Source organism: Calliopsis andreniformis, chromosome 3, assembly GCF_051401765.1.
Source record: "Calliopsis andreniformis isolate RMS-2024a chromosome 3, iyCalAndr_principal, whole genome shotgun sequence".
In the NCBI taxonomy this organism is placed as follows: domain Eukaryota; kingdom Metazoa; phylum Arthropoda; class Insecta; order Hymenoptera; family Andrenidae; genus Calliopsis; species Calliopsis andreniformis.
In genome coordinates, this window is record NC_135064.1 from 17,786,946 (window position 1) to 17,812,651 (window position 25,706).

Below are 25,706 nucleotides of genomic sequence, written 5' to 3' on the forward strand. Positions count from 1 at the left end.
AGAGATCGTCAATTTCCTCGAACGTAGGCAGCATAGCGCAGACACAGGGAATTATAATTTCCATGCTGTAGATACAAATCGTATTTTCTCTCGGTCGAACAAGGATCATTACGGGACGTAAAAATTTAATAACATGCATCGAGCCTGCCCGCGGTACACGACGTTAAATTATTGGCGATAGCGGCGGAATATTTCTTCGTTTCAAAGCAGGAAACAGATGTCGATTTCCATCAAAAGTGTACGCAGCTTTCACCTTGTCGCACGATTCTTTTTCTTACTCATTGTTTATCTCTTTTTTCTTCGAATCCAACGCTGTTCGATGGTGCTTATGCTTTTTCCCTTTTATTTTTACGTAATAACCGATATTCGCGAGATTCGACGTTGTTCGCTTTCGCGAAACCAAGAAAAAGAAGGTAAGATTCCCGCGATATCGACCGATTCAACGATCGACCCAGTCTTTGCCAAAGCCTAAAGAGGAGAAAACGAGTGTTTCCTGTGCGCCAACGATGGACCACCTTACGGTTAGGCCAATTGGATCGCCCACACGCTGTTGAAATCTGAAAAGAGCAGAGGGTTCTGACTACCGATACCGTTAAATTGTTCGTACCTCGTCCCCTTCCCTCAGCTTCGAGAAACTATTCAAGGTGTACCGCTTGTATAATTTGGAAGTGACGCAAGTGGTACATACTTTCGTTGTTCGCGTGGGTGTTCATTATTTAACGAGTAAAACTAGGTCTGTGCTTAGAAGGAATGCTGAGATTCCTTAAGGTGCTGTGTGGAAATAGGGATAGTTGACAGTAGGTGAAATTATGGTTTAAAGGAAGCGAAGCTGCTGAGTATTGATCGTACAAGCTTTCTAGTTAACAGGTTGCTATTAGCCATGCTTGATCGTGATAATGAATAATAAATCGACTGATGACGATGTTCTTTAGTGGCGTGAGGGCCAAACTCGAGTGACTAAACTGTAGTTTATGTTTTGTATTGGCATAGCGCGGTGCGGCGTGTGCAAGGAGATTCTGAAGTAGGTAGTCAGACATCTGTACCTTATTCTACTTCTGCCTGCTTACACGGTCAGTGAAGTTTAAGGAAGCATTTTTCAACATTATCTTTCCTAGAAAATAGAGAAAATCATGTACACAAAGGACCAATTTGTTCTTCCTTTTTTAACTTAAATTACAGACTTGAATCTCCCGAATTTGTTTATAAATTACTTCTAGATTCTTTGTTGTGAAACGAATTTAAATCCTAAAAGTATCATACTTTTCCTACTAAAGGAACTTTCTTCCTGAAAAGAACTAGACAAGAGTTCAAGATAAATCTATAAATAAAGCAGCCCAAAAAAGGAAATAGAAAATTCCCCGAAAATTCCGTGTTAAGACACTTATATTCAGGTTAACGAGACGAGTCAAAAAATGTAAACAAATATAGGAGCTTGACATAGATCACATGTATTAGACATCACCCACTTCTATTACAGGAACCTCATTATACACTTTACAGGAAACACAATAGTGTTAACAAAATTATATTTCTTTGTATAAGTCTCCTACAACTAATTACTATGTATCTACACTAAAGAGTTTATTTCGTAAAATAATAAATAAATAAACATCACATAAAAATTGTGTGTTCCTTTCCTGACTCGTCTCATTGACCCGCGCACTAAGAAACCCTGACCCAAAGTGCCCCTATCAACTCATATCTCTTCGATCCCTTTCCAATCACTCGCTCCCCTCCATCGCCATCCACCCAGCCTCCACCTCCTCGTCTCTCTTTGCCAATCGCTCGCAATCCAAACAGCTCCCCCTCATAAACAATTAATTAGAACCGAACGTTGCCTACGAGCCTGGCTCGAAATCCTCGTTAAAAATGTTATTATTCAAAGGCGCCCGAGTTTCTTACCAATACCTCTCTGCGCAACGCCGTTTCCAGCGAGCGAAAGAAACGGTTCCCGGAGCGATCTTTTGGCATAACAGAGCAGCGATAGTAACGATCTCCCTGAAAGAAGCCGGGCAAAAAGCGACACGTCGCATACGGGTACGGCGTGTATAATACCAGCTGACTTGCACAAGCCCTCTCTGGAACTTTGATTGGACGAACGAGGGACGCAGGTTGTAAAACTTTTCCCAGCTGGTATGTCCGAATGTAAATGTCAGAACCAGATCGGTCCCGAGTGGAGGGGCGTAAGAAAAAGAAAAAAGAAAAAATGGGGGTAGCCGGTGTCGTGTGTCGGTATTATTTCAGCCTCGCGATCTGTCCCCCGGATGCATGGGGAATTGTGGCCGCGGGTGAAACCCAGCGATCGCGGATTGGCAGGTACGACGATGTGGAAATTCTCCCACCTGGCCGCTCGATGCCCACCTTTCCTGTCCCACTCGCGGCGAGCGTTGTCCCTCCATTCTGAAGAGGCCTCGCGAACGCGGCGCAACGTCCACGCGAGCCCTCCCCCCATCGCCATGCTCGCTAATTCGAGGAAATATGGCTGTCTGGATCGTTAGTCCTGATGCTTAATCGATGCCGCGATAAGCGGCCAAGCTGATCGCGCATTTATTATCCTGGGCAGAATTTCTTCGGAGTGGGTATTTATGGATCGGCCTGGGCGAGTTTAAGTGTCCAATCCTGGGAGAGAGGAGCTGCTTCGAGTCGCTTCAGCCGGGGGATGATTCTTTTTTGTGGGATAATTTAACCCTTTGATTGCTATTGATAGTCTGCCTGGAGTCGTTTCGATGATCTATGGTGACTGTATGCGTACAAGACTTAGGAGGCATGGTGAAAAGAGTTGGTACATAATTTGTGTATCGTTTGGAAGGGAATGTCGTCTCAAGTTTGAAGAAGAACCTTGAATACTCGGCTAAGAGGATCCTGTATTGTAATAATTCCTCTTTTTCTGTATTACTAGGGTCCTCTTCTCACTAGTACTACATTATCATTATGTGTAGAAGAATACTAAATAATTTTTCGGTAATGGTGTTATTCAAAATTATTTTCAATCATTTTTCAGTAATTATTAAGTAGTGATGTCATTTTTATTTATGTTTGAATCGGTGAGTGGAACAATACGACTCCAAAATGAGTCATTTTCAAATAATCTTAAAATTATACCTATATATGGATCCCATATAATGTGTATTAAATCATACCAAAAAAAGTGGACTTAATATACTCTGACTCTGAAGGTCCAAATATAGTAATATAAAATGTATAGAAATACATATTAGAATCAAATATCTCCAAGTGTAATTTTTAATCTTCTACTGTCCTTCAACTTGCTGATTCTATCATTGGTAGTTCTAGCATCGATCCTTTTCTTAATCAAGACTGAGTACACGAAAAATATTTCATGACAATCCTTGTACACTTCCCAACTAAAAGGTCCTCGTAGCGAGGAAAGCTGATATCCTGACATCCCCAACTATTTTTACCCAGAACTTACAACTCGGTAGATGGTTAACGAAACTTCCAAGAAACCGTTCTTCCTTAGATCTGGCATTGTCTCGCGCAAAAAACAGGCACGTAAGGTATCGAGACGTTTTACAGTGCGAACCGCGCGCTAGATTTTATATTTAGGAAGCCACCGTGTAACCCTAGAACTACTGAATTAGGTTAGAACGAAAATACTGACACCCACGCACGCGGCTACCTCGTCTCTGCCCGTTATGCGTTTTGTTTATCATTAAATTCTTGCTGTATCTTCTCACATACGGTTTGTCGCCTGCTACATAAGCGGTGGATAGACTAGACGACATTTATTAAAACGTGAGCTTAATTTACATACGTCAATTAACGTAGCCTAGATAAATGATAAAGAAAATTATAGTTCGAGAACTTGTTTTTTATATGTGAAGCTAGTTTTGAGGGTAATATTCTTCTGCATTTTATTTTTATTAAGTAGGTATCCTAAACTACGTCTATTTTAAACATCGTGACATAAGAAGGATCATAACTTGGAATAGTTTATTCCAAGGTATAGGACTATGCAACATAGAATGTAAAAATAAACGGTATATCATTTCTAGAAATATTAGTAGGATTCTAATAATATTTGAATATTATCCTACTAGAATATCCTAATAGTATCAGAATACCTCTGAATAAAAAAGACCACAAGTAATTGAAATCTAATTAATCAAGAATCTACTGTATTGAATGTTCTAGTGCTACAAGAATAAATTATTATAAGTAAAATTAATGGAACACTGACGACGCTTTTATCGCAATGAAATTTCTTATAGAACGTACATTTCTCGTGTCGTAAATAGCTGACATGATCCCTTACGTCAATTGTAACAGGAACGAGGGACATTTGACTGATAATGTGACAGAAAAATCGATACCTATTGCCGTAAATGGGGTTCCATAAAAGCCACTGAAATCAGGTTGTAGTTTTCAGACGTAAGACTAGTCCTGCCCACGTAGATACTAGTTGAGAATCGATCGCGATATCGATAAGCAAACGAGATCGACGCGGGACGAGTTCTCTTAATTAGAAATGATGGAACGATGTTTTCGAGGCAATCCCGGATGAATATACGTACGTGCCAATGGCATCGATCACAGAGGATCGTAAATGGCTCTCCTTGCCCGTATCTCATTATTCCCTACCAGGAACGATGCTTTACCTATGCAAACCGGCCCTCCACGTCGAAAGAAAGGCCGCAATTAGAGGTGGTATCAGGAACAAACGGGGGCCTAGCGTGTCATTAATCAAAACGAGACAGAAACAATTTAAGAAAACCACTTCGCTCGGGCACTGCGCGAGGTGGCCCCAAGTCGGCTGTCAATGCTTTATACTTCAGTGGTTCGACTCAAATGAAGTTCTGTACAGTGTTATCCATAATATTATTCTGCCCTGTGCTTCATATCGTTCATTTCCTGCCAGAATGACATCAGTAAAAGATTAACTGTTTTTAAATTATTAATGCAAAAGGAAAGAACAGTTGTTGGATTAAATGACGATATTGTCTCATTTCCTTGAAAATCGCGATTTAGTTATGTCACTGTTGCAGTATATAGGCAGTGTATTCCTTGGTCAACTCTTTCGAGTCCAAGTGTACAGTTTGTATCATGATATAGTAGCAATCGTGTCTCATGTTTCATGCCTGTTTTATGATAATTCAAGAACCATAGCATTTAATAAAATAACTATTTCGTAACACTTGCGACTTTAATTTTCCTTTTATAAGTACCTGCAAGAACTATTCTTCTAAAATAACCCCATGCCCTAACATTGGCGTCTATGCTTATCCATACTCTTGCAGTAGACTCGTAACAAAAATTGAAGGAACAACCAAGCCTAAAATAATCACAGAATTCATCACAGTCTCTATATCTTCCAAAATAATTCGAGTTCCTTAAGCGAGCTTTTGTGACAGACTGTACGTACCCTTCCACGTAGCAGTATATTCATGATACTTCCCCGTAACCTTGCACACGGAACAGAATTTCGTTTGACGTCGCCAGCCGAGCGAACATTGACTAATGAGACGTCGTAACGAGTTCGCCCACCCGCAGCCGATACGTCGTCCTCGGCGAAGACGGGCCAGGATCGTTCGCGGCTGCGAGCGCATAAGCGCGGCATTGTCTGGTGGCACGAAATGTCGAAAAGGCAGACAGAGGTTGCGCAAGAGACTTTTTTCTCTCGCGGAGACCGTGGCCCATCGCCGTGACGAAATCGCCTCTCGCGTTGTCTCACGCCAATCCGCGAATCTCGCCTATTCTATTTCCACGAGCGGGCCACACCTGTTTCAGATGTATTTTCGGTTTCTCTGGCTTCACTTGGACTACGCGGACCGACACGCAACGCCGATGCCCGTCGGACCCGACGAATGATGGATCACCTTCTAATTGTACGGCCGTTCTCTGATTAGAAAACTCTCCCGGGGCATTGTCCTCGGCAGTGAAGCGTCGACCGAAGACCTCGAGCGGGAGCAGGGAATCTCGGCCGATTATGAAGGTTGCATTTCGTGGTTTTAAGTTTTCGTCGAGTTGGTGAGGTGGGGGACAGTGTGAGTACAAAATTAACCATTTTCGAATCATTTTGAAATTTATGTGGATCGTAGAGTTATGGTGTATTAAGTCACAGAAAAAATAAGTAGGTACTATCTGGTTCTAGGGTCCAGATAAGTACTAATAAATAATGTTGGGATTGAATATCTCAAAATGTGGTTTTTGGAGTAGTAGTGTTCTTTAACTTATCGGTTCTATTAGTGAGATATTCAGAGGAGGTATAATATAGGCTAGCAATATTAATGAGAGTCGATGATAAAAGATGATTAGCAGGAGGTAGTGCATAGAAAGCTTGCATTGTTTACGCTCATTAATTTCTATAAATTATCCCAGAATACTTTTTATACTAAATGTTGAAAGTTGAGTTGATATAAATGTTGTGAAGCCGCAATGCACTAATTAGTTAAAATTGAGATGGGATTCTTGAGATTTTGGTAGATATTTCGAAGACTGTCGTATAAAAGATTGTCTGATTTAAGTTTGTCGCTTCTACTTCTAAAAGAATCTTATTTCTGTTCTTGTTTATCATTTAAGCATACCTATCATTTTAACTATTTTTCGGAATATTCCTACGTTCGTTCTTATTTTGGATGTATGCCATATGGTTTCTCTACCAAGTTACGTAGCCAGATATTGAAATTCCAAATATTCATATTTTCAAGTAGCTATTTCAATATTCAAAATTTCAAATTTTTAAATTTTCAAATTTTCAAATTTTCAAAATTTCAAGTTTTCAAATTTTTAAATTTTCAAATTAAAAAGTTTTCAAATATTTGAAATTGAAATTAGACTAATATTAATACATATCCTGAAATGCTTATATTTTCCCATTTTTAAATAATTAAAGCTTCTTTATTCATTTTAATCTCTAAATTCCACTTTTAGGAATTGCAAAAGGGAGACTCGATAAACGTAACTATAACCGAAAACGCGTGCATCTCGCTACGTTACATACTATTACACACTATAATGAAGTATCAACAAAATCTCGAACCACATCAAGAACCACTTACATACCTACGTCAATAACCAACACTCCGCTGAATAAACCAACTGCCAGGTCACACAAATTCACGTGCGTTCGACAGGAGAAAGTTTATTCGCCACGACTAACATTTCTCGTTAGGTTGCAACTAATAACATGCAAATGGTTGTTCGCACCGAAGGCGATTCTTTCAAATCGATCGACACTCAGAGTGTTTCCCTCGTTCAGGTGCGTACACCTGGTGTTACTTAGGGACTTCTGGTTTTGGGAGAGCAACGCAACAGCGACGCTGCCTCCTTGCCATGCCTATCTCTGGAATATACCCGCGATCCCAAATGGCAGAACCCCTCGATATCTCCCATCAGAGAATCTTCCGGGTGCTTTTCATACGCGGCGCATTATTAAACAATGTCAGTAGGTCCGTAAATCACGGCGTGTCATCTCAGAGGTACTCGCCGCTACGTGTGGGAGTAACGCTGAAGTCGATAAATGGTTATCAATTATTACGTAAATAGAAATGACTGGGATTAATGCGAAGTGCCCTATGAGCAGTGGTCATTCCAACATAAATTGGAAGTATTGAGGAAAATTTTTGCATACGTGAAGCTTATTATTTGAAGAAGATATTTTGGACAATTCCTGGTCTATATTGTAGTCGTTCAATTTTGATACGAAAAATTCGATATAATTTTATTTCCTTTTTTGTTAATAAAGCGTAGTGAAATTAATCGTCATGGTGATTTGCATGATTTAGGCATGAACTAATTGAGAAATTTTATAAAGTGGGGAGCAATAGGTCAAAATTAAAATATAATATTCTGATAATTCTTTGTAAGGAGCCACAAATTTTTTAGATTGAACAGTTAGCGTTATTTTGGATAAGAGAAAGAAGAATATTGCATACAACAAAATTATGACCAACTTTACATCGTAAAGTATTGAATGTTGACACGAAGGTAGCCTTGGTAGAGAAAAAGAAGAAATATTCATGAAGCGATTGTTGTAACGTATTATTAATGAATATAATTACAAGTATGATTCATGGCCTATCGCTTGAATGCAGGGACCTTGGTTCGAGAAATAAACAGAAATAGAGTAGGATTCAGAATGTCCTTTTATGGACTTCCATCTATCACGTAGTAAAATTTTTGCAGACTTTTATCTTCCGCAACATCCCAATTAACTTTTAATTAATTATCGCCGAGAGCTAAAGCACTAATTAGTAATTTCGTTGATTTCTATTATAAATATGTTCAACTTCTCGTTTTTTATTTCTTCTCTCATATTTTCCTTAATGTTGATAATTACCCGTACTTTTTAAAAAAATATGCAAAAGCTGCGGAAGACTTTGTTAAAAATTAATAATGATCCCATCTGAATACTGAAATATTATTTTTGTAAAAAAAATAGTAGCAAAAGTGATTTCAAAGCAACAGTAAACAAATCAGGTCATAGCACTAATGTTACTTTAAGTGAAGTGAGAACACTATCTCTCTCAAAAATAAAAAATTTCAAGCCCTTAAAACCTGAATCTTATCAAATTCTCAGTAGGTTCTAAAAACCAGTGAAAAAAATGTCCCTGCCATCGAGAAATTGATAATTACACGCCGCGGACATGATTATTATAAAGCAACGATGCGACAAAGGGGAGGGAAAGAAAGCGAATAAATACGAGTGACTCGATTCGTTCCCTCTCCCTATACGGACAAAACGACTGAACGAATTATATAGGAGGCCTAACGACAAGAGATCAGCCTTTAAAAAGACGACCAGCCGACCCGTCCCATTGAGAGGAAGTCAGCCAGCCAGATCTCGTTCGTCTGGTTCACTGCTTCTTCTTCGCCTTCATTCATCAAACATCGTATTCCAGCAGCGGTTGCTGCTGCAACAGCACATCGTCAACCCGAGCATTATTCAACCGCGTTTTTCGAAGATAATAGCTGGCTCTACAAATAAGATCCTCCACGAGAAACCGACGACGAGGTACTCGCCGCATTCCTAGAAAAGAACACCGACGCCAGCAAACCTCGTAAACATTCCTGCGCTTCTTCTGCGACGATGCAGCGCGTGTACCTTCGAAAGAAATTTGTTATTTACTGGGACTCGCTTTTGAAGCTCTCTGCTTTTCGAAAACTGAGCCTTGTTAGGGAAATGGACCATGCGAGGAGAATTTAAATCACGTGAAAAAAGTGGGTATGGAAGATTTTTAGGGTTACTTGATATAATACTTGTAACCTGTATTTTTGTAAGTGGATCTGTTTATTGTTTCTGTAGTTGAGAGTTAGATTAGCTTATTGTAAGTTCACTCCTATTAAAATTGAGCTCTGTATGCTATTTGCTTTCTCGTTATTTCATTAGAATAATGGGAACCTATTATACGATGAAAGAGATAAAAAAGGTATGATGGTGTAAACTGTGATAAGTAAAGTGTTAACAAATGTGACGAGTCAACTTGGCTCCCAAGTACAGATTTAGTATTCAGATAAATGAAGAATAGAAAATAATACTTCTCGAGCCTTGATAGTTGCACATAGTTTTAACTCCGATTCGTGCAACAATCGAATAGAAGATTTTACTGTGTTCAATGATTATAGAAAACTGTTATAATTGAAACATAGACGTACAAATGGCGTAAGAGTGTCATATATGAGATGTCCAGAAGATATTATTGCTATTTGCGCACAAATATTTCCCAAACAGGAAAAATGACTAAGTCTTTTAATTAACTGCTTTTTTCGTGTTTCTTATTGTTATTTAAGTATCTACGCTGCAGAGCAACTTAAGGTCACGACTCAGACGAATCGCATAAAAGGGAATGGATATACCTATCTATATCGCAAAAACAAGAATTTACTATAAAATATCGCAATCTCTTGCGACAGTAATCGTAAACAGAGGTTTTAATCTCGTACAGGATGTGGCTGCGGGTTCGTAATCACAGAAAAGGGGGATAACGAAGCGCGTAAAGGCTGGAATTTTATTGGATCGTTAAAGGGAATGGTGATTCGCGACAATTTGACCCGTTTAAATTCGCGACGATGCGTAACTTTCTCTTGCTTTAAATTAAAGCTAATGATACGAAGGAACGATCGCATATCTTCTCGGCTTCGCAATATCACGCGATGTTATTCTAGCTATTCTACTATTTTTTCATCCCCAAGGCTACTTCGCGCGTTACTGTGTAAACGATAAAAATAGTAACAAGAAATATGAGATGCATCTTCTAAACTGAATGACGTAAAAACAACATAAAAAGACAAGTTTTTGAAAAAGTGACCACGAGAGATTAAAATATGTAAATTCAATAATCAATAATCTAAGAACTAAGATCACCAAAAAATCGATAGACTAATCCTATTATACCTTCATTTTCTTCTTCAACGAGTCAACTTTACATAACATTTATAAACTTATTGTGTAAACCAACTCTTGCAGCGTTCATTGTAAAACAATTTTATTTGCATAAACTACTGTCTCGTACGACTGCCATTATCTAAAATGAATTTCATGTATATTATAAATTGGACAAGTTTGCCTTTATTCTGCAGTAAATAAATAAATAAATAGACCACAACGCAAGGAGTACGCGCAACAGACTATCGATCTCCGCCACAATGGTCATCAAAATTAGACAAACGGTGATTCAACCTCTCATCAATTCAGACTTCACGAGATCCATCGAATTTACCGTTCGAGCGATTCTATCGCGAACGATCGTGAACCGTAGATCGTCCCGGCGTTTCCAATAACACATTGCGAGCCCAGACGGACGATCGTCTGTAATTCCACCCACGTGCTCCGTCTGTCCTACGGTCCATTCATCAAACCGCGCGAGTACTTAAGTTTCGCTCGTAACCGGCCGAAAGATAGACGCGCTTGCGTCTCGACGTGGAAACGATCTTATATGAATACGTACGCGGTCGTACATAAGCAGCCCTTATTCCATATAAGACGAGAGCCTCTCCAGCCTCTTCGTCGAGAAAGAAAGGTCGAGATAGCAGCTCGATATAAAACGGTTCGGTCGACCGTTTATTTATTCCCTCTACGGTCTATATACGCGTACAGGGTGATCCTCGTGAAGCGGTCAATAGGAGCACAGTTCGCAATAGATGGTTCGTGGTTCAGCTTCAAGTTTGGAAGAGTGTTAGAAGTAGATCGTGGACGGAAGTATTTAAGGCTCAGTTTTAGTTGAAGCGTGAATGTGAGGTATAGTTGGAGGCAGTTGAGGGTGGACTTAGTGTTTTTGTTAGTTCTGTGCGTCGAAATGAGAAATTTGGAAAAATAGTATACTTTAGAGACTGATAGATTATTTAAGTTTGTGTGAATTAATTATTAATAGGAGCGTGTTATGTAGGAACATTTTCATAGTTACAGTTGGGAAACGTCTTCCTCATCTTGTGATGAACTTCAGGCTAAATTCATACACTCCTAACTGTATATAGTGATACCTAGTTATAATGATATTTTTTAGGTCAATAAGAAATAGAAAGACTACAGGTTTGAAGATATGAAAATCTGAATGTAAAAAAATTTGAATATTTCGTTATGAGAGTATTTGAAAATAACGGTTTTAAACGAAATATTTAAATATTTGAATATTTAAACATTTGAATACTTATTCAAAAGTTTTTAAATTTGAAAACTTGAAAATCAGGAATTGCTCGCGCTAAAAAAATAAAAAAAGTATGAATGACTTTAATATAATTGGACACTATTGTAAATACTTTACAATAAATAGTTACTGTTAAAAACTTATATTCTTATAATATTTGTCCATAGTAGAGCAAAACAATACACTTATGAAAACTGGTAACTCCTTGATAAAGGATTTTATCACGGCGATAATAAGACAGCACGGTAACCTGCATACCAAATGGCATTTTTTGGTGAAGCAGACAAGTCTGGAATACGAGTGCATGATTTCAGTTCCAGCTCATAAAAACAAGAACTAAATTTATATGAGTGTTTTGTAGTAAAATCAGGGAAGTTAACCAGTCGACCTTAAGCAAATCCACACTATATCTGCATGTACATTTATCTTCTTTATCACGAGGACAATGATTTTATCTGTCCCCACGATCAAGCAGTGATTTACAGATTCCTGTCTCTAGATTGTCACCGTCGAGGGATCTGGCCAGTCACGCAATCATTTTCAACAGAGAAGCTGCTGGAAGGTAGCCGACAGTGGCAGAGGTCACATTGCGATCGACCCGCGAATCTCGTGACTGCATTTCAATTATACGAGCTTTCTATTGAAATAGACTCTTCTAGAAACGTTCCATACGTGTCGAGGAATAAACGATCTTCCATCGTAACACGAAGAAATAGGTGAGAGGAAACGAAAAATTGCAATGCATGGAAAGTCCATGAACACGTTGGCAATCGAGCAAGGAATTTATTCAACAAATGTTTTGTTTCTCACGCCGAACTGTTTATTTGTAACGCCCTCGATTCACGCTTAATTGCACTTCGAGGATGAAGTGTCTGATTTGCATGAACCGCAAGTCGAAGTGCGTGCAGGCTGCTTCAAGGATCCCGCTTCGTGCTAGATGTTGCGCCGAGTAGAAAGTGATAATTTATGGTGATTGACCGCGAAACTTCTACGATTTTCTGTCGGGGAGAGATGAAAGTTATCGCTGAGAAACACGGACGTGATTATTCGTTCAAACACTAATGCCAGTTTAATGTTTTAGAAGCTTCAGTTGAGGGAGTTGGCTGAACTATTCTCTGCTCCATTTATCACAGATGGAGTCAGGAATTTGAAATCAGGATTCCATAAAACCCTTACCATAACAAAATTCCAAATTCTTTGGATTCTCTTTCCAAATCCTTTAAATTTTCCAATATTTAAAACACAAAACTCTAATTCTACAAATTTAAAAATCTCGAACTTTCAGTTACTCAAGTATTCAAAGCTTTCAAATTTTCAACTAGGTACCCACACAAATTTTCAAGTCTCCTCAATTTTTTCATCCACTTGCTCCTATTTCTACTTCAACCTCTAGAAGCTCCATCAACGTGCTTCCACTTTCATATAAGACAAAACCTAACGTCGAATCCCTTTAACCCCATGAATGAAGGCGTCGATATGGCTGGTCTTATAAATCGGGACTGGTCGTTTGGCAGCAACGCTGATGCAACGGCGCCTGGGACGAGCGCATTGTTTCCACGGAGAGAAACGCGCGCATGTAACATCGTCGCTCGGTCCCCCCCTCGATAGAAACAAAACCAGAAGGCAGGCGGCGCTCGCGCAAGGAAAGGCGACCACGTGAATGAAGCTTCCATTCATGCGTGGCTCTAACCCCTTCTTCCTTCAACCCCCTTACGGGCCGTCTATGGGATCTTGTCGGGTACGAACGACACGACTATGCGAGCCGACACACGCACGCTGAGCATAGGTGTGCACGCGCGATCACTACCGAGGCAAGGCACACGCTCGCGAAACGAAGCGCCGCGACACACGTGATCGCCATTGTTGATCGCGAGGAAGAACCGGCAGCGCCAGCCTGCCGCGTTATTCCCAGCTTTTTTGCGGGGACAGGACACTGATAGCATACCCGTTCCCGTAAGTGGTACCCTCGAGAGGCCCCTCGATACACGGGAGGAAGCTCATTCATCCGTTCGGTCACGTAAGCGAGATTAGGCGTGTTTGGCGCCGATGTTTTTGACGACTAATGACGCCGCTATCGTCAGCCTCTCGCCGACGAAACGGGTCTTGCTAGAGAACGCGACGTGCCTAGGATTGACGGACTTTGCTTGGAATTCTTCACTATTTTTTGGGTCCAGTCCTGGGTTAGTTTGTGCTCTAAATCGTTGGCTTTATGGTCTACCACCTATGGTGGAGCGTAAGGAGAGTTTTTTTAGGGAGCTTAGATCGCCTGTAGAGGCTTGTAGCTTGATCATTCGTCGGGGGAATGTTGCTTCTTGTTGCTGAGGTGAGAGCTCTTGGTTGTAGAGCTTTTTGATGGGACTACTGGTGATCTATTGGTGGTGGTTGGCGAGAGAAGTGGATGTGAATCTTAATTGGAGTTGTGGAGGTTTTTTTGGAGTATTTCTTGGAGAGTATCTGCGATACGTAGGTGGGAAGACTGTGATATAGAGATCTGATATAGGATAGATATTTAATATTAGGTGATTTATATTATCCCTTGGAACGGTGTAGTGTTGGGAGCTCAGATGTCAGCGAGACTGACATGGTAAATGAAGTGCCTGACTGGCTACAATTAGTAGATAGTAATAGATGTAACCAGTGAGGACAATGAGGGAAATGTATGTGTGCCATCTTTATGTGCTTTTCTGCGGTGCCAATCAGACTCACATAGGTACTCTAAATAAGTGTAATCAAAGTTAAACATATTTTCTAGGAATGTCCAGCACTAAATTCTGCAAAAAGAAGATTCAAGATATCGACAGACTTAAATCGAGCACTTAGTGATGAAACACCGTCAGTAGCAGCAATCCTGACCAAAGATCACCTGAGTTCCCGCCAGTACACACATTTGCTCATAAAAATCCTCAACACTGAAAACTGTACGACATCGAGCCATGAAAGCCTCTTATATCTGATTCTCTCAATCTCAACTAACAACCTTTAAAACAGTCGTCACAAATTAAAACTCTATCAATCATCGTCATCGTCACCCACACGAAGAACCAGAACCCTAAACGTGGGCCATCGACAATACCCAAGACAATTCATCCGCTCTAACTGCTCCATTATTCTCCTATTACGCAACAAGATGGCAATAACCCTAACCATTAGTCTTCATTCCCCATCTGCATGCACTTTTGTCATCTGTGTCGCGCTACGCTCGAGACGGCGGACTGCGCGAGTACGTCGGAAGCGAGGGACAAAATATGAGGAACGAACACGGGAGGAGCAAAAAGAGAAGAGGAATGTCATATAGGTTTGCGTCTATGTGGAATATACTCGGTGGTACGCGAGCAGACTTAACGAGTCCAGCGTCGACCAGTTCCCGAGAACTCGGGGCAGAAAAGGAGGATTCCTGTCTCATTCATCGGGTACGAGGAAGAAGAGTCCTGTCCCATTCATCGTAGTCCCGTCACGCTTGACAGCGATCTAGGATCGGTGGATTTTAAGCCGCGGCAAGAACGCAGCGCGCAGAAGACCAGCGCGGCCCCAATGGGAAATAAAGAACACGTTTCTTCTTCCTCGTCGAATAGAGCAACAAGAATGTCATAAGCAGCGAGCGAAGAAGGACGCGCGGATCCTGGCCGCGTAACGAGCGCCAGCCACGATTGCAGTACTAATGGAAACGCATTCTTTATATGGTCAAATAAAATTATCGCTAATAACGACGGATTAAAATATCATCGGACCGATGGAATGGCGCGGGATCCTCCTTTCGTTCTTCTCGTTTACGTGGTTAGAGAAGATGAGTACAATGTCCTGTTCATGTAGGTTCACTATTTACTGACAAGTTTATAGAAAAGAAAATGCTTTGAATGGACAAAGTGGTCGGTAACAGATGTCAGAAATTTTAACGGGTGATTCTACATGTCAAATTAGAATTAAAATTAAGAGTAATAAAATTGTATTTCATACTTCGTCTCAGAGTTATTAGTTGCTGAAAAAAATGCTTAAAATTGCGTGAAATGTGTTTGACTTGCATCTTATTCTACTGATTTGTTGTACCTGACTCTGGGATTATTCTACTGATTTCGATGTGTCTGACTTGGCTAGTACATGTTAGCAGTAGAATAAGTAATAGGTCAGATATATTTCACAGAAATTTTAGACGTTTAGGCAAAAATTAATAACTCTGAAACGAAGTCCAAAACACAATTTTATTATTCTTGATTTTCGTCGTACTCTGTTATATATTAAAATCAACGTACACTTATGGTGGCTGACTTTAGTTTTGTCGAAACTGCGAGTGATAGTGAGTGGAGTAAAACTCTTTCACTCTGAAGAATTTCAAGTTATAATGAATGTAGTAAGAAGATTATAATGAGAGAGTACTAGACTGTGAAGTTATTATATGTTGGGTAAGTCGGAGTAAGTGGTAAGGAAATTAGTCAAGTGTTTTGTAGTTTTTACAGTACACAAGAATAGTTTATTCCCTTATATGGCATGGTAATGTTAATATGTACAAAATCCCTATTGATATTTGTTGCACAAAAGTAGTTCTATGAGTCAAAACAAAAATTTGGGTTGTAAATTGTCATGACTTTCATACTTATAATTCTACCCAATTTCAACTACTAATAGTATGTACCTCAGTCCCCCTGCGTGTCTATGTTAACATTATTAACTCAGATTATCTTACACAATTCTCTACCTCAAAGTCAGAGTACCCCAAGTCCTTTTTTCTTATTTTTCAGGAGAGCCCAAAAACAAATACGATTACCAATCCATTAACATGGTATTCGAAGTAGTTTATACTACTAAATTTCCTGCATTTACAACATAACTTAACTAAATTCCTATTACTCTAATAAAACGAAGAGAAAGCAATAAGATCCTGTACAAATGGACTTAGATCCTTAGGTTACTCTGGTTCTGAAGTACAAAACTATTAATAGATGTTTCCAAAAATATTTAAATTAGCTGTTTCTTACAGTATTCACAAATTTCATCGAGTGGAAGGGAAAGAAGTAGAAAATGTCAGTAAAAGATGAAGTTGGCAAGTGAAGAAGCGAAAGTGTGCGACTCGACGCGCGCGAATTCTCAGGTTTCGCTTAAATAAAGATCGTAAATAAAGAAGTTACCCGTAATAACACGGTACAGAGCGTTGGGCAAACGTAATTTATCAGGTCCAATTATATCGGAGGAGGTGTTCCCTCCGCCCCTGGACACTTTTGGAACAGTACGCTTTCGAAAGCGATCAATTCGGCGTTACGTCCGCGGCACCGATACGATTTATCGATCCAGATCGAGGAGCGGTCCCCGCGTTCCATCGCTCGATCCAGCCTTCGTTAACTCATATTTATACCGGTGATATTTTAATTGATTGCAAAGATCGTTCAATGCCATTGTACCCGCCTCTGAATGGAACGACGACGATCCAGATAAACCCACGCCGTCGCCCTTATCCCCGCCTGGGCTAAATGGTTCGTGGCTGGAACAACGATGAAAATGGCTGACCAGCAACAACTAGTTGAGTTATTAATCACACGGCAGACGGTGATTATTTTCGCGGCGAGTATGTACAGGAAGGGACATGGGGAACGTACACGAAGATACGCGGCTTCGAACACGCGTGACTCGTGCACAATACGCCAGCTGATTACGAAAACCGTGTACTTGATCGGTACAAACAAATTAATGAGGGAGCTGGGTTCTGTTTCAATTGACGATGAAATAAGACTGTAGGGAAACTGAAAACTGTGTTTGAAAATTATAGTGGGGACGAAGGAAGAGATAAGTTGGGAATAAAGGATTCTGTTGGGGAATGTGACGAGTGAATATCTTAAACAATATCAATCATTATTGAACACTATTTTCCTTAGTAGCAAAGATGATGTATTTTATGAGGTTTACTTTGTGGTTTATTTGCTTTAGAGATTTTAATATGAGCGTTTTCTATTAATAGAAAGTGTAAAAGAAGATTAGACTTTTAAAACGACCCATGTGTTTAGAAAGAGTTGCTCCAGAAAGAAGTCTAAGATAGAAGATTCCAAAATACTTGCCCTAATATGGATAACTACGGAACATCTGTCCTAATATGGGTATACTTCAAATGCCTGTCCAGGAGGTAGACAGAAGTTCTACCCCTTGCATAGAAATGACGACGCTCCAGGCGACCGTGGTCTTTACATAACAACTTGATGGACAGACAAATGTACATACGCTAGCAAAGATTGGATGAACAATTTATCGATCGTGCTCAGGTTTTAGCTATCCATGTTACGTATGCCAAGAAAGGTATACGTTTAGAATCTTAAGATTAAGTATTAGGTACCTAAAGTAGTAATAGTCTATTTTTATAGATGGTATCTCATCATAAGAATCTCTTTATTCTATAAATTTACTGCAGTCATTGGTTATAGTTAAAATTTTCACTTTGGACCAGTGTCACGGAATATTTTCAGTATACATTTATTGGATCCCTAGTGTAAGGGATTTTTATCTTTTAAATTTAAAATATTTGATTATTGAAATGTACCAACTTTCAAAATTTAAATATTCAAATATTTAAATGTTGAAGTATTGAAATTTTCAAATTTTCAAATTTTCAAATTTTCAAATTTTCGAACTTTCAAATACTTATTTATTCATAAAAATAGTAATTTTCAAATATTGTAATTTCTAAATCTTCTGGTACTTCCATATTCAAATGTTCAAATATATGTATATTAAAATTTTCTAATCTTCAGATACTAAGAGTTTCTAATAGATGTTCAAATTTCTTAATTTTCATACAATCGCCTATTTCCCTCCAAATATATTCTCATACAAACCGAAAAAAACATAATTGTACCCGATACCTCTCCAATACCCACACAGAAAATGAACATCCAATTAGCATACCTCACGAATTCATTCAACTACAAGTGTCTACAAAACACAATATAAGAACATTATACTACAATCCATCAAATTCTCAAAAACACTCTTAAACCCCCAGATCACTAAACACAACTGTTACGATATCGCTGGACTTTTAAACGAACGTTCAATAATCTCTCGTTAATGACACGCCGATCACAAGAAACGCAAAATGGCTGCAATTTTTAGAAAGTCAATGGCAACCGTGTTGCAAAACCACGACCAGACCTGAACCCTAGAACAGAAACCAGAACCGAGCAGTATCGTTGCAAAATCGAGGATTCGAATCGTTCAGGCTAACGTGGGCCATCAATTTTGATCCTTAAACATATCGCTCGTTAAGCGTGGGGTTTCCTTTCGCACAAAAGCACGTCCATCCTGTCAGATTCCCACAATCACCTGAACAGACGAGGCAGCAATTACTCTACAAGCAACGGGGTTTGCTCCGAAACCGGTAGGTCGTCGAGCGAGCGCGGCCCGTAGATGTGACATTTAAATAATCGTTTCGCACGTCCTGAGCACCGATCGGGCCCCGTAATCATCGTGCCTTCGCCTTAAACAATCTTCCTCAGGTGCGTACACACAGGACTCGTCGGAGGATGCAATCAATCCTCGTTCGCGCGCGAACATCGCGGGCTGGAATCCCTGTGCGTCGTTTTTAAGAAAGCTGTCATAAATTATTCCGCGGTCGGACGTGTCCCACATGGCATCATAAGTTCCCAGCGAGTTGAGGCAAGCCGAGGAGCAGCCAATGAAAGAGAACGCGAGGCAAAACTCGAATCGCACCGAGCCGAAGCGGCAATAATAACCGTTTACCCACGCGCCGGAATTAGAATACATATCCGGCCGATAATTTATGGAGGAATTATGCGAGCCGGTACACAGCCAGCGTTATTATGTATGTCAAGAAGAGACAAGGGAGCAGGGGATTACGGTTTCTCGTTTATCGCCGATTGAAGGCGCCGTTTTCTCCCGTCCACCGAGAGCAAGGAAAACCGCGCGAGAAATCGCCTAGCGTGTCGCGGCTCGATAAGAGGCATGTAAAAAAGGAGCAGTGGTAAAGTGATTTTCATACGTATTCAAATTAGTTGGACGAGGGTACGCCGAGGGAAAATGAACGTGGATAATTAATGGTGATTTTCAGGATTTTATTTCTCAGATTCGTGGCAAGTCGGATGAAAGGTTATTCAGCGATTAATCGCGGGAAAGCGAGTTTCTCTTGGTTGGATTTAACACTTGCCGCGGTATGTTTCATTGGTAATTGCTCGTGTGATGTTTCTTAATGTCGAGTACTTTAGGGTTAAGGTGGGTAATCGTCTAATATACGTAGAATGATCGAATTAAATGCTTCGATGATTTTAGAGGCAGGTACTAATTATTGTTAGATTTGTAACACTGTATGTATCTCCTGCTTTCGGTGTTCTTAATTAAATTCTTCTTAATTAACGACTGCTAAGTGTGTCAAAATATGACGCTTCCTAGTATAGGATTACTAAGCTATTTCGATTTACCACTTTAGACGACTGGATATTAAACTTCAATCCATGAACGCAACCAGAAATAGTAACCAGAAATTTTCCAAACCACCTCTTCAGCGTTACAAGAAAGCTAATTGAAATTTCTCAAGAACCTCAACTCCGTTCTCAATCGCTAACTATATAGCCAAGAACATAAACCCTCGATCCATGTACGGTTATCACAGCAGTCAGCGTTGAAGACCAAAAACGTTTCTTTTCCCTCGAACAATGTATCGAAAGCGACGTCGAATCGCTTATAATTATTATTTCCAGGAATTTGCCCAGAATCGAGGGCCATAATAGCCGGTTGTAAAATTTAACAAGCACCATATAAAGCACACTCTCGCGTCCGCGGCGTTTCTCGCGATGCTTTAAAAATTGCAATCTCGTATCGTCTTACTCGCGTTTTAACCACAAAATCATACGTTATGGGTGCGCGCCACGAGCACGAAACCCCATGAAGCTCTGAAACCAGGCAGAAACCAGGAAGCGTGGAAACGTGGAGGAAAACTGGCGGTCAGAAACGACGTTTATCGCCGCTAAAACGAAGCTTTACGAGCCTCGATCGTCCATACGAAATGTTTGGAATCGCCTCGCGTGTCCATCGATCGCGATAAGCGCGCCGAAAAATCGCGAGGCCACGGCTAGCAAGAGGGAAGCGCGTCGGGAAAAGATCGCAAGGCTGTACAAAGCGTTTCGTTTTCTTGCCTTTGAAATGACTTCATCCACGGACGATTCCAAGGATTTCGTCGGAGGAAGGAAACAAAAAGCAGGTAGCAATCATGGCGAGGAATGCGCGGGAAGGTCGAAATAATAGCCGCGCGGCGCGCCGCGACGAGTCGCAGCGATACGCGCGGGCAAGTAGGCAAAGCCCTCGGCGAACCTGCGGCTGATCTTCTTGGCTCCCTCCGCGCTGACTAATAACGCGATTCTGTATCGCGTTAAATTCCTTCGGGCTATTTCTGTCGGTTTATGGGACTCGTTCATGGGGCGTATCGCGATGGCTTCGCGATTAATTGCGTCTTTCTTCCTCTTGGGCGAGACAGCTGGAAGTAAATAAACCCGATCTTGACCTTTCGACGAGCATGGAATTTCTTCGTGACTGTCCGCCGCGATAAATAAAGCAAGAGGGAAGCGAACGAAGAAAGGAACACCGATTTCTTCTTCTTGGATATGCTTCGAGATGGACTGGGACCTCGCCTTGCATCTGAGGTATTGTGGAGGTGGCTATGGTGTCTGCAGGGTGGGATACCTTGCACGCTTAACTCATTTCGTTCTGACCATGTGACTATTGTATAGTGGTGGAAATGAACAGGATTGGTCCTGCGTGACAGTTTTATGTATGATTGGTCAGATCGATGGTGCACAGTGTTTCCTCGATATAGGCTCACTGGTCACTAGCGATCTTACAGTGTGACATATTTTCGAAGTCTCTTGATGCTTATTGTGTTCCACTTTAGTTTTGTTAGAAATTGTGAATGGCAGTGCTCGTACTCTAAATAACTTCAAATTGTAATAAATATATTAATGAGACTATAACGAGGAATGTCTGTAGTTGAGTGACCAAACTTGCATAAGTGGTTTCATTTTTCAGTTTCCATTGACAGGGAGAAGGAACGATTACTTTTGCTGTCAACTTGGGAAGTTTATCGCCAACAATTAGGTGGCAGGGAGGAACACGAATTTGCTTCCAGAATTTTATTACGAACAATGTTGTAGAGATTCGACGATAATTGTGCAATTAATTACGCTGTTCCCCTTTTCTCCGTAGTTTTCATTATGGGAATATATCGTTCACTGAGATTTCGAATGTTCTATAACCACTTCGTGTCCATTTCGAATAAAATTCCTGCTACTCGAGAGGAAAATTTTTCATTTCAAGAAAGAAGAGGCACCCCTATATGCAAACTATTTGTTGAAACATCTCAAAACTGAGTTCAGTTTCTTTTACGAATTTTCAATATGTTTCTAAATATTTCCTTCGCTCTCTTTTAGAAATTTCTTAGGACTAAACGACACAATGTTTCTTACGAGAATGAATGATTATCGTCACTGTTTTTTCATTTGCATGAGAAACAATGTTGCAGTAATCGCTACTGCCGTTGCGTAACAATAATAAACTTGAAATTGGATGGCAAAATAATGAACTCGCTTCGTTCGCGGAAGCAATAGCTAAGTACATAAAACGCGATCGTTAAGCCCAGTGATTCGTGGTTTCCCTTTTTTTGTGGAAACGCGCGAATTGGTACATTTGCAAGGCTGTAATAGCCTTTTCCAGATATCGTAAATTACGAAACCACTATTATTATCATTCCATTCACGATTATGAAAATATCTGACGCGGTCTCGATACTTAGTTGAGCATCGTGCATACTGCGCTTGATGACATAATAGCGCTCGCTGGCTCAATCGAGTGCCAGCTACCAATAGTTAGAAATGTCTCTATTCGTCGTAAATAGGCAATAGGATTGCAGCCTCTGAACCGATTCTGCGTGAATACGAGCGAATGTAACGATCTGAACATTAAGTCTACTTAGTCACGAGAGAAAAGAGGCCAAGTGTCGAAATATTGCAAAAATAATTCAAATACTCGAACCCAGGTGTGAGTAGTCAAGCGTTTCAGGAATTTTAATTGACTTTTTATTAACTACGTAAATTAAGTCGGTGTATCTTTGGAGAGAATTCAAATTACATTTATGGATCGCGTAACATTTATCGTTCGACTAAGTTATATGAAAGAAGCAAAACATAGGTTGCGTGTCATTAAATAAACCATAGAAGAGGATAAATATTTTAGTTTAGAATGTACTACTCAAAACAATTAGAAGATCTTATAATCAGGGAATTAACCTATTATCAAATTAAACAGGAGAAGTAGAAACAGACACGATATATGTATTTAATGATGCTCTAATAACAAACAATTATTTGAATTTTTATGCATAGAAGTTAATAAATTATAGTCTGTGTCACGGTACAGCAAGGTTGTAAATTCTAGTTTTTTGTGATTCATAAGGAAGCAAGATTTACTTTATGGCACTTCTTTCATCCTAGACTTTTTCATGTACTTGACATAATTTTTTAGTTTTTTGAAGTCTTTTTTATTAAAATTATGCTATGTACCACAGCATAGGAAGGTTGTAAATTCTTGATCTTCTTTTCTATTTCCAGGTTCCACGCAATTAATAAATGATAGCATAATGATAGCATAAGACTAATGAGCATTACTATACGACGAAAAAAAATCATTTACAACATTCACTTCAATATCTGATCAACTTTACAACCTCACTATATCATAACTCCCTATACTCAATTACTCTTTCTGTCTAACTCAGATTGCAATTAGATCAAACGTTTAAAACTGAAGCACGAGACTACAACCTTACTTCCACAATCAATGTATCATTACCATAATGTATACTCATTGAACAAACATCCACCAACAAGTTTGCCAGTCGCCAAGATCCTCCCTAACTCGTGCATACAGTCCCTCGATTCACAACCTCCTGCCACCATTCGAAATACAGATATCCCAGCGAGCCCATTTCTCGAACTTCACGACAGCACAGAAGCCAAACGAAATTCAAGGCCCTCATGCATGACAGCGACGTCGACGATTCGAGCTCGTCCCGAGGCCCGCGGTGACATCAGCGTGTTAGCACGTCCCGAAGAGGCGAGAGGAAGGCAAGGGACTCACCACCATCGGGTAGGAATCCATAACGGGCCCCTCGCGGTGTCCACTTCGTCGACGAACCGGCCCCTCGGCGCTTCTCGTCTCTCAGGCGGCCTCCTCGTGTCGCGGATCGGCGGCGCGTGCTCCGTGGGACCGCGGAAACGTCGGCTCGCGGAAAGCCACGCGGCGCACGCGTGCACTTGCTGAAAAGCTGGCCGTCGACTCGCACATACGTGTCACACCTCCTCGGCTCCCGTTCAGCCTCGAACGTCCACGATTCAACGAAACGTCCCTCCTTGAACCTTCCCCCGGCTGTCGACGAGCGCGAGCTTCTTTTGCTTCGCCAGAAGGCCCGAGCGAAGCAGCGTCCTCCTGGGTGCCGCGGGTCGGCGAGCGCGTTCGACTGTCACACGGCGCGCAACGAGTTCGTCCGAGTTCGTCGTGTCCACTCACTGGGTATCGCGCGCCAGCCACCGTCGTGACGGCGTGGACGGGGCGGGACGGGGCGTCGCGACGTCAGCCGAGAGTCGAGGCCTCGTCGGCTCGGCTGGCGGCGGTGGGTGCCGGTAGCGCGCGTATTTTCGAAAAACCGAGCGCCGCCGCGCCGTCGCTGTGCGTGACGAGGGACGAGCGTCTGGTGAGCACGAATCTCGAGCGACTAGGGAGACGCACTAGGGAGAGAAGCCAAACAACCAGCCCGAGCGCGCGTTCGAACCGATGCATCGCGGCAGCGCGATTCGAGCGAACTATTCGCCCGCGCTCGTCCAGCCTCGGCCAACCTCGGCCCCCTTCGACGTTCCCGCCGCGCTGCGCGGGCGGCGACGAACGACGGGGCACCGTTGACCAGGGGAGACGGCGCTGCCGAGGATTCTGTCAATGGACGGCGGGAACGAGATCTGGACAGAGGTGGGACTTGCGTTGGGCGATCGAATATCGGCTTCGGAGCGACTCGAAGCTGGTCAAGACTATGAACATTCGAATCATTTCGGATATTGAGTTATTTGTTTAATATATTGGTAGAACCTGTTTTGTACATAGAGGTGACAAAATACAGTGAAGAGAGAGCACACATAAATACGTGTAATAAATTGGGAAACCTAGGAAAAACTAGATAAGCAGTAGTAAACGACATTTAAATATATAGGGTGATCAGTTGAATTGGAAACCCTCTGATGAGTGTTGGTAGCACGTGCAATTTTAACAGTATGTAGGATAAATGCTGTCAACACTCGGAGAGTTTCTAGATAAACTGATCACCCTGTATTTCAAAAGATATCAAGGATACGCGGAAAGGAGAGTACGAACTAGAAAGTGTAGCGGTTCTACGGGCCTGTGACTTGAAGATAGGGATAGAGGAGGAGAAAAAGTCTCGACAAAATTGTTAGCCAATTTGCAGATTGTACGAGCATTTAGATAAACACTCGATTTTTGGAAGATTGAACATTAGTCACGTGTTTGGAGTAAAAAGGAAAATTGAAAAACAGGGGGAATGGTGTAGGTAGAGTTGATATTGTAAGGATATGTCCTAACTCAGAACTAATCCAGTACCTATGTACCCATGTATATCAGAAAAATTGTTCCTGCCAAAATTTCCCACGTTCAGAGTTAAATCTATAAACTTATTGCTAATAAAAAGACACAAGACTATAACAAATAAGTCCTATATACTTCTAAAACATTTAAATACCACCTAGAATCTAGAATCCATCTAGGACTCGCAATCAATCAAGCTCATACATCAAAAAAGCAGCACGCGTGAGAACAGTTTCTGACATGTCTTGAAGATTTACAAACAATGTAAATAACAATCAAGCAAACCATGTACCAGACAACATGGAAGCACCGTGCTATTAACGTAATCGTAAATATGCTGACCCATGCGAATATAGAACGCAATAAATTATGGCGAAAAGTGCGCTAGTTTAAGCCTCATTTCTTCCAATCGGAGCGCAGTGCCAGGTGACCGTAGGAACAAAATATATTTGGAAAATTTCGCAGTATGTGGGACAG

At 40.9% G+C, this 25,706-nt stretch overlaps 1 long non-coding RNA gene across 1 annotated transcript; it reads right to left on the reverse strand.

Moving 5' to 3' along the window:
• On the reverse strand, positions 1 to 23,749 carry LOC143188719 (uncharacterized). The gene is made up of 2 exons (XR_013003567.1): positions 23,721 to 23,749; positions 1 to 557 (listed from the first exon to the last, which is right to left on the reverse strand). It is a non-coding gene; the product is annotated as an uncharacterized LOC143188719 (long non-coding RNA).
• Positions 23,750 to 25,706: the final 1,957 nt, after the last annotated feature.